Below are 8,384 nucleotides of genomic sequence, written 5' to 3'. Positions count from 1 at the left end.
TAGCATTTTGTGTGTGTGTGTGAGATGGAGTCTCACTCTGTCACCCAGGCTGGAGTGCAATGGCACAGTCTCGGCTCACTGCAATCTCCACCTCCTGAGTTCAAGTGATTCTCCTGCCTCAGCCTCCCAAGTAGCTGGGACTACAGGCACGTGGCACCACACCTGGCTAATTTTTGTATTTTTAGTAGAGATGGGGTTTAGCCCCGTTGGCCAGGCTTGTGTCGAACGCCTGACCTCATGATCCGCCCGCCTTGCACTCCCAAAGTGCTGGGATTACAGGCATGAGCCACGGTGCCCAGCCTCTAGCTTTTTTTTTTTTTTTTTTTGAGACGGAGTCTCGCTCTGTCACCCAAGCTGGAGTGCACTGGCCAGATCTCAGCTCACTGCAAGCTCCACCTCCCGGGTTCACGCCATTCTCCTGCCTCAGCCTCCCGAGTAGCTGGCACTACAGGCGCCCGCCACCTCGCCTGGCTAGTTTTTTGTATTTTTTAGTAGAGACGGGGTTTCACCGTGTTAGCCAGGATGGTCTCGATCTCCTGACCTTGTGATCCGCCCACCTCGGCCTCCCAAAGTGCTGGGATTACAGGCTTGAGCCACCGCGCCCGGCCGCCTCTAGCATATTTTTAATACTGATATTTTAAAATAAGATTTTTAGGCTGGGCACCGTGGCCCATGCCTGTAACCCCAGCACTATGGGAGGCCTAGGCGGATGTATCACTTAAGGTCAGGATTCAAGACCAGCCTGGCCAACATGGTGAAATCCCGTCTCCACTAAAAATACAAAAATATGCCGGGTGTGGTGGCGGGTGCCTGTAATCCCAGCTGCTCAGGAGGCTGAGGCAGGAGAATCGCTTGAACCCAGGAGGCAGAGGTTGCAGTGAGCCGAGATCATGCCACTGCACTCCAGCTTGGACAACAGAGTGTGACTCTTAGCTCAAAAAACAGTAATAATAGGCCGGGCGTGGTGGCTCACGCCTGTAATCCCGCTTACGCCTGTAATCCCAGCACTTTGGGAGGCCAAGGTGGGCGGATCATGAGGTCAAGAGATCAAGACCATCCTGGCTAACACAGTGAAACCCCGTCTCTACTAAAAATACAGAAACAAAATTAGCCAGGCATGGTGGCGGGCGCCTGTAATCTCAACTACTCAGGAGGCTGAGGCACGAGAATGGCGTGAACCCGGGAGGCGGAGCTTGCAGTGAGCTGAGATCGCACCACGGCACTCCAACCTGGGCAACAGAGTGAGACGCTGTCTCAAAAAAAAAAAAAAAAAAAAAAAAAAAAGTAATAATAAATAAATAAAAATAAAATAAGATTTTGGCCGGGCGCGGTGGCTCAAAGGCCGGGCGCGGTGGCTCAAGCCTGTAATCCCAGCACTTTGGGAGGCCGAGACGGGCGGATCACGAGGTCAGGAGATCGAGACCATCCTGGCTAACACGGTGAAACCCCGTCTCTACTAAAAATACAAAAACTAGCCGGGCGAAGTGGCGGGCGCCTGTAGTCCCAGCTACTCGGGAGGCTGAGGCAGGAGAATGGCGTAAACTCGGGAGGCGGAGCTTGCAGTGAGCTGAGATCTGGCCACTGCACTCCAGTCCGGGCGACAGAGCGAGACTCCGCCTCAAAAAAAAAAAAAAAAAAAAAAAAAAAAAAAAAAAAGATTTTAATATCATTCTTTAAAACCTATGCAGTGGAATCTAAATATCATTGCAATTTTATAACCACCATCATTCATTAAACATACATGAGCCAGCTCTTTTTTAACATTTATAGGTGCATGCATGCACTGTATCTTTTTCTTTTTCTTTTTTTTTTTTTTTGAGACAGAGTCTCGCTCTGTCGCCCAGGCTGGAGTGCAGTGGCGGGATCTCAGCTCACTGCAAGCTCCACCTCCCGGGTTCCCGCTATTCTCCTGCCTCAGCCTCCCAAGTAGCTGGGACTACAGGCACCCGCCACCTCGCCCGGCTAGTTTTTTTGTATTTTTAGTAGAGACGGGGTTTCACCATGTTAGCCAGGATGGTCTCGATCTCCTGACCTCGTTGATCCGCCCGTCTCGGCCTCCCAAAGTGCTGGGATTACAGGCTTGAGCCACCGCGCCCGGCCTGTATCTTTTTCTTATAATCATTTCCATTCCACTTTTGCCACTGAAATTTTATTTTACTTTTTTATTTTTATTTTTTTTGAGACAGAGTCTCGCTCTGTCGCCCAGGCTGGAGTGCAGTGGCGGGATCTCAGCTCACTGCAAGCTCCGCCTCCCAGGTTTACGCCATTCTCCTGGCTCAGCCTCCCGAGTAGCTGGGACTACAGGCGCCCGCCACCTCGCCCGGCTAGTTTTTTGTATTTTTTAGTAGAGACGGGTTTCACCGTGTTAGCCAGGATGGTCTCCATCTCCTGACCTCGTGATCCGCCCGTCTCGGACTCCCAAAGTGCTGGAATTACAGGCTTGAGCCACCGTGCCCGGCCTGAAATTTTATCTTAATATAATAATTGATAGGTCAGGTGCGGTGCCTCAGGCCTGTAATCCCAGCACTTTGGGAGGCCAGGGTGGGCGTATCACTTGAGGTCAGAAATTTGAGATCAGCCTGACCAACATGGTGAAACCCAGTCTCTACTAAAAATACAAAAATTAGCTAGGCTTGGTGGGAGACGCCTGTAATCTCAGGTATTCAGGAGCCTGAGGAACAAGTATCGCTTGAACCCTGGAGGCAGAGGTTGCAGTGAGCCTAGGTCTCACCACTGCACTCCAGCCTGGATGATGGAGTGACAATCCATCTCAAGACAAAACAAAAATAATAATAATAATTGCTTCCCTTAAAAGTCTTAAACTAATTACCATTTTACTTCACTGTAACAAAAATGAAATTGTACTTTTTTTCTTCCTACCAAAGGTTCTAAGTGTCAAAAAAATTATAAAGATTCATTTTATTATTATTATTATTATTTTTTTTTTTTAGATGAAGTCTCCCTCTGTCAACAGTGTCTCACTGCAACCTCCAGCTCCTGGGTTCAAGCGATTCTCCTGCCTCAGCCTCCCAAGTAGCTGGGATTACAGGCACCCGCCAGACACGCAGCTAATTTTTTTTTTTTTTTTTGAGATGGAGTCTTGCTCTGTTGCCCAGGCTGGAATGCAGTGGTGAGGTCTAGGCTCACTGCAAGCTCTGCCTCCTGGGTTCACACCATTCTCTTGCCTCAGCCTCCCGAGTAGCTGGGACTACAGGTGCCCGCCACCACGCCCGGCTAATTTGCCCAGCTAATTTTTGTATTTTTAGTAGATACGAGGTTTCACCATGTTGGCCAGGATGGTCTTCATCTCCTGACCTTGTGATCTGCCGGCCTTGGCCTCCCCAAGTGCCAGGGTTACAGGCATGAGCCATCACTCCTGGCCTATTTTATTATTATAATTATTATTTCTCAATTGGTCAAAATAATATATTTAACATTTTAGTATTATTAAATATACAAAAGGCCACACTTTGGCCCTCCTCTAGTCAAGCAGTTTCCTTCCTGGTGAAAGTCCACAGGCAGAAACATGCCTGTGAAGATCTCACCTTCTTTTCAGACTATGCTCTGGGTATCCAAATCCCTTGGATTTCCTGTTCAAATGGACTCCAGCCTGCTTCCAGAGCCTCTATCTCTTGCGTCCAAAGTCCCTTCCCGTGATCTGTCTTCCAAAGATGCAATGTGCTGCCTATCCACAAAATGTGGCCACATGAGAGCAATTTGGTAAGGCTGGACAGAGCTTAGATATGCAAACTGGAGTGTCCACATGTGGGAACAGAAGACTTCTTATGATGTGGGACAAGAATGGCGGTGGGAACAGAACGGAACTGGCTGGGGACCTCCATCTGTACTGTTGACCCAGGTCTCTACATGTCAGTGGCAGGCTTGTTTATGTATAAACTATTTTGGAGACCACTGGTCTTATGATGATGGTGGTTTGAATTAGGGTCATCACTGGAAGAGGCAATGAGAAATTGTCAGATTGGGATACAGTTTGAGTGTAGAACTAACAGAAGTTGCTGATGCTTGGTTGTGAATATAGGGAAAGAGAGAAGTTCAATATAATGCCTAAATGTCTTGAGCCCCTTGATAAATGGTAGTGTTATTTACTAAGATAGGGGAAAATGAGTATGTGGCAGGTATCTAGGATGGGGTGGGTGATGAGGTATCATGTTAAGTCACAGATGCTTGTTGGATATCAAAAGAGTGATATCAAGTAGGCATTTAGATATATGTGTGTGGAGCTCAGTGAAATGTTGGTACTAGACATATGAATTTGGGAATTTCAATTAAGATGCTTTTAATAGGAAGTTATACAATGCTCAACTGAAAGTAGCTTATACAGTAAATATATTTATTTCGCCACTTAGCAAGTTCAGTTGACTTAGCAGCTGACCAATTGTAGCAAGAATCCTTCTTCCTGCTCTGCAATCCTCAATGTATTGGCAGTGTTGCTTTATGTGGTTGCAAGGCGGCTGCAATGGCTCAGGTCCTCACACAATGTCTTCATTCTGTGTCTAGTTCCGGAATGAAATACTTTTGTTTTGTTTTTCATTCTTTCTGGTCTTTTTTTTTTTTTTTTTTTTTTGAGATGGAGTCTTGCTCTGTTGCCCAGGCTGGAGTGCAGTGGTGCAATCTTGGCTCACCACAACCTCCACCTCCTCGGTTCAAGTGATTCTCCTGCCTCAGCCTCCCAAGTAGCTGGGGTTACAGGTGTGCGCCACCATGCCTGGCTAATTTCTGTATTTTTAGTAGAGATGAAGTTTTGCCATGTTGGCCAGACTGGTCTCAAACTCCTGACCTCAAGTGATCCGCCTGCCTCAGCCTCCCAAAGTGCTGGGATTACAGGCGTGAGCCACTGCGCCTGACCCCCAAACATTATCTGACCACACTTAGATAACCACTGTTACATAATAATTAGAACTAAATGAAATAGCTATTGTAAAACTTACTAAGATCAGGCATAGTGGCTCATGCCTGTAATCCCAGCACTCTGGGAGGCCGAGGCGGGTGGATCACCTAAGGTCAGGAATTCAAGACCACCCTGGCCAACATGGGGAAACGCTGTCTCTACTAAAAATACAAAAATTAGCTGGGCATGGTGGTATACACTTGCAATTCTAGCTACTCAGGAGGCTGAGGCAGAAGAATCAATTGAATCCGGGAGGCGGAAGTTGCGGTGAGCCAAGATCACACCACTGCACTCCAGCCTGGGTGACAGAGTGCAACTCTGTCAAAATAAATAAATAAATAAATAAATAAATAATAAATTAATAAATAAAAATTTATTTATTTATAAATAAATAAATAAAAACAAATAAATAAATAAAAATTTACAAATAAATAAAATAAATAAATAACTAAAAACTTACTATGACCTCTTTGAAAATTGAACATTTTAATGGTCACCATAACAGACTTGTGGATTTGAGGTGATATTGTCTCATACTGTTTTTTTTTTTTTTTTGAGACGGAGTCTCACTCTGTCACCCGGACTGGAGTGCAGTGGCCGGATCTCAGCTCACTGCAAGCTCCACCTCCCGGGTTTACGCCATTCTCCTGCCTCAGCCTCCCGAGTAGCTGGGACTACAGGCGCCAGCCACCTCGCCCGGCTAGCTTTTTGTATTTTTTAGTAGAGACGGGGTTTCACCGTGTTAGCCAGGATGGTCTCGAACTCCTGACCTCGTGATCCGCCCGTCTCGGCCTCCCAAAGTGCTGGGATTACAGGCTTGAGCCACCACGCCCGGCCTGTCTCATACTGTTTACCATCTGTTCTTCAAAATTTTCTTTGTGCAGTGTAGTCTACTACTTACCGTAAGAATGGTAGGATGGACAGTGATTACTCTGGGACAGGTTTCTGTTTGTTTTAAACATTTAGAGCTGTCATCTCAGATGGGAAAGATAAGACAATAGTGAATGGCTTTCTAGACACAGACTGGAAAATCATCAAAACAGCAGACTCAGAAGAAACCACATAACTGAATACTTTGTGATGCTTCCCTCCTAATCAACTTCCAAGTTCGCACGCAGATTTTAGTACCAGGCCAGGTCCAGGTGGACAGCTCAGGTTATCTGCCTCAGTGTTCTCTCCTGAGAGGTTCTGAGCAGAGGGCCTAATGTCAACAGGGTTGGGGCTGGGGCTGGGCCAAAGGATAGAATGTAGCTTTCTACCTCTTTCTTAGAATTCCTGTTCTCTTTGTGTGGCTCCATAGAAACCATATTCCAGGGTTTACATGGAACAGAGTTGGTATATTTTTAAATCTATTTGAGTCTTCAGGTAGCATTTGTTCTATTTTTTGCTAGCAGTTTTTAACAACTAAAGACAAAACCTTAGTTATATGTATGAATTAAATGGAAAGCTGTGTACTATCACACTGGCCTTTATTATTATTTTTGAGACAGTCTCACTCTGTCACCCAGGCTGGAGTGCGGTGGCCAATCTCAGCTCACTGCAATCTCCGCCTCCTGGGCTCAAGTGATTCTCCTCCTGAGTAGCTGGTATTACAGCTATGCACCATCACGGCCTAGCTAATTTCTGTATTTTTAGTAGAGATGGGGTTTCACCATGTTGTCCAGGCTGGTCTCGAACTCCTGTCCTCAAGTGATCCACCTGCCTCGGTCTCCCAAAATGTTGGGATTATAGGGGTGATCTACCACACCCAGCCACACTGGTCTTTAAAAAGAATAAAAAGTTGAAAGCTGTGATATTCTTTCTAAAAGTTAAACACTAAAGAACATGTTTACCTTTGAAATCATTTTGTGACATGATTTTATGGAAGAGAATAATTAAATTCTAAGACTCTAGGGAATTAAAACTCAATAGTTTTAAAACTATTATAAAATAGTTTATCTCAAAGTATTTTTGTTTTTCTTTTTCTTTTTTTTTTTTTTTTTTTTTTGAGATGGAGTATCGCTCTGTTACCCAGGCTGGAGTGCAGTGGTGCGATATCAGCTCACTGCAACCCCCGCCTCCCAGGTTCAAGTGATTCTCCTGCCTCAGCCTCCTGAGTAGCTGGGACTACAGGTGCCCACCACCACACCTGGCTAATTTTTGTATTTTTAGTAGAGATGGGGTTTCACCATATTGGCCAGGCTGGCCTCAAACTCCTGACCTTGTGATCCACCCGCCTCGGCCTCCCAAAGTGCTGGGATTACAGGCGTGAGGCATGGCACCCGGCCTCAAAGTATTTTTCTGTTGAGAAGTATGAAAGCCAGCCCATGAATTGCCATGGGGGAGGGCTGGGAAAAACAGGCCATGCCAAGTACTCCACCTAGGATAACACTTCATAATTTTTTACCAGATCTTCTCACTCTGCTCACTCAGATGTTGAACAAAAATTAAGACCCTAACATCTCATATCATTTTGGACAGTGATGCCCTAACTCTAATTCCTTTGGATACTGTGACTTTGGGATACACATTTATTTTTTCCCTAAATTGATAGCCACCAACACAAACACTGAATCTCGTGATTGCCATTTTCACATCGACTTGAGATCCTGCTTGGTCACTTTCAAAATGCTCATATATGGATGGGTTTGTTTTTTATGTTTTTAAATATGATTCTAAACAGCTATTCTAAAAACTTATATGTGAACAAAGACATGTTACTAGTTTCTATATTTTCCTACTGATTCTTGGAAATTTAATTATCTGAATAAAATTCAGAATCATTCAGTCTAGTTCCATGAAAACAAAACAAAACAAAACAAAACTGGGACCTAACCTAGTATTTTAAGTTAATTTGTTGAACACTGCCATTAAAAAACATGTATGTTCCCAACCAGAAGAATGGTACATTTTACAATGGTTGGAAATATTTAAACTCAAGAATTACCTGTAGGATGTTGTTTGGTAATTCAAAGAATAGAAAGTAATTTCATTTTCTATTTCTGCATATTGTGTTTTTATAAAGAAAACACACAATACACTTCTAGTCTAAATACATCAGCCAATAAAAATATCTTCAATGTGGATTCAACCCAGAAACCAGAGAAAACCCCAGAAGGCTTAAGCAAAGGTAAGGTATTTTTGAAAATGGACCTCTTCCTAAAACCTAGAGCTAGGATACTTGCAGTCACCTAGATATTATATAATAAAACGATCTTCTACCCATGGACTACGCCTGTCTCCATGAATTAAGCAATCCCCAAACTCTCCCCTGAGGCTGACTCTGTGGGGTCATGGTCTGGGGAACACGGAGTAAATCAGCCATGGTGTCTTCCAAGTCTCTTGTTCCCAGTTAGGACAGACGGACATCAAAAGACAAGCTCTAGTGTTGTGGTTTTGAGGCAGAAATGAGAGAAAGAAGAAAATAAAATTTAAAAAGAGAAAAACAAGCTTTCTGTATTAGGCTGACTCACCCTAAAGGCGGCAGCAGGCAAAG

The sequence above is a fragment of the Rhinopithecus roxellana genome, chromosome 12 (genome assembly GCF_007565055.1).
Source record: "Rhinopithecus roxellana isolate Shanxi Qingling chromosome 12, ASM756505v1, whole genome shotgun sequence".
Lineage (NCBI taxonomy): Eukaryota > Metazoa > Chordata > Mammalia > Primates > Cercopithecidae > Rhinopithecus > Rhinopithecus roxellana.
The sequence above is the reverse complement of the archived record's forward strand: the minus strand, read 5'-3'. Positions refer to the sequence as shown.